Source organism: Dendrobates tinctorius, unplaced genomic scaffold, assembly GCF_039654945.1.
Source record: "Dendrobates tinctorius isolate UK_male_01 unplaced genomic scaffold, ASM3965494v1 ptg000228l, whole genome shotgun sequence".
NCBI classification, from domain to species: Eukaryota; Metazoa; Chordata; class Amphibia; order Anura; family Dendrobatidae; genus Dendrobates; species Dendrobates tinctorius.
The window spans coordinates 657143-659543 of record NW_027361895.1 but is presented as its reverse complement, the minus strand read 5'-3'; positions in this window follow the sequence as shown (position 1 = coordinate 659543).

Here is a 2401-nt window from a genome sequence, read left to right as displayed (position 1 = left end):
TATAGGAGGCTGAGAGTGCAGTCTGTACGATATATAGGAGGCTGAGAGTGCAGTCTGTATGATATATAGGAGGCTGAGAGTGCGGTCTGTACGATATATAGGAGGCTGAGACTGCGGTCTGTACGATATATAAGAGGCTGAGAGAGCAGTCTGTACGATATATAGGAGGCTGAGAGTGCAGTCTGTATGATATATAGGAGGCTGAGAGTGCGGTGTGTATGATATATAGGAGGCTGAGAGTGCGGTCTGCACGATATAAAAGAGGCTGAGTGTGCGGTCTGTACGATATATAGGAGGCTGAGGGTGCGGTCTGTACAATATATAGGAGGCTGAGAGTGCGGTCTGTACGATATATAAGAGGCTGAGTGTGCGGTCCGTACGATATATAGGAGGCTGAAAGTGCGGTCTGTACGATATATAGGAGGCTGAGTGTGCGGTCCGTACGATATATAGGAGGCTGAGAGTGCGGTCTGTATGATATATAGGAGGCTGAGAGTGCGGTCTGTACGATATATAGGAGGCTGAGGGCGCAGTCTGTACGATATATAGGAGGCTGAGAGTGCGGTCTGTACGATATATAGGAGGCTGAGAGTGCGGTCTGTACGATATATAGGAGGCTGAGAGTGGGTCTGTATGATATATAGGAGGCTGAGAGTGCGGTCTGTACGATATAGTAGGCTGAGAGTGCAGTCTGTATGATATATAGGAGGCTGAGAGTGCGGTCTGTACGATATATAGGAGGCTGAGAGTGCGGTCTGTACAATATATAGGAGGCTGAGAGTGCGGTCTGTACGATATATAGGAGGCTGAGAGTGTGGTCTGTACGATATATAGGAGGCTGAGAGTGCGGTCTGTATGATATATAAGAGGCTGAGAGTGCGGTCTGTACGATATATAGGAGGCTGAGAGTGCGGACTGTACGATATATAGGAGGCTGAGAGTGCGGTCTGTACGATATATAAGAGGCTGATAGTGCGGTCTGTACGATATATGGGAGGCTGAGAGTGCGGTCTGTACGATATATAGGAGGCTGAGAGTGAGGTCTGTACGATATATAGGAGGCTGAGAGTGCGGTCTGTACGATATATGGGAGGCTGAGAGTGCGGTCTGTACGATATATAGGAGGCTGAGATTGTGGCCTGTATGATATATAGGAGGCTGAGAGTGCAGTCTGTGCAATATATAGGAGGCTGATAGTGCGGTCTGTACGATATATAGGAGGCTGAGAGTGCGGTCTGTACGATATATAGGAGGCTGAGAGTGCGATCTGTACGATATATAGGAGGCTGATAGTGAGGTCTGTACGATATATAGGAGGCTGAGAGTGCGGTCTGTACGATATATAGGAGGCTGAGAGTGCGGTCTGTACGATATATAGGAGGCTGATAGTGAGGTCTGTACGATATATAGGAGGCTGAGAGTGCGGTCTGTACGATATATAGGAGGCTGAGAGTGCGGTCTGTACGATATATAAGAGGCTGAGAGTGCGGTCTGTATGATATATAGGAGGCTGAGAGTGCGGTCTGTACGATATATAGGAGGCTGAGAGCGCGGTCTGTACGATATATAGGAGGCTGAGAGTGCGGTCTGTACGATATATAGGAGGCTGAGAGTGCGGTCTGTACGATATATAGGAGGCTGAGAACGCGGTCTGTACGATATATAGGAGGCTGAGAACGCGGTCTGTACGATATATAGGAGGCTGAGAGCGCGGTCTGTACGATATATAGGAGGCTGAGAGCGCGGTCTGTACGATATATAGGAGGCTGAGAGCGCGGTCTATACGATATATAGGAGGCTGAGAGCGCGGTCTGTACGATATATAAGAGGCTGAGAGTGCGGTCTGTACGATATATAGGAGACTGAGAGCGCGGTCTGTACGATATATAAGAGGCTGAGAGTGCAGTCTGTAGTATATATAGGAGGCTGAGAGTGCGGTCTGTACGATATATAGGAGGCTGAGAGTGTGGTCTGTACGATATATAGGAGGCTGAGAGCGCGGTCTGTACGATATATAGGAGGCTGAGAGTGCTGTCTGTACGATATATAGGAGGCTGAGAATGTGATCTGTACGATATATAGGAGGCTGAGAGCGCGGTCTGTACGATATTTAGGAGGCTGAGAGTGCGGTCTGTACGATATATAGGAGGCTGAGAGTGCGGTCTGTACGATATATAGGAGGCTGAGAGTGCGATCTGTACGATATATAGGAGGCTGAGAATGTGATCTGCACGATATATAAGAGGCTGAGAGTGCGGTCTGTACGATATATAGGAGGTTGAGAGCGCGGTCTGTACGATATATAGGAGGCTGAGAGTGCGGTCTGTACGATATAGTAGGCTGAGAGTGCAGTCTGTATGATATATAGGAGGCTGAGAGTGCGGTCTGTACGATATATAGG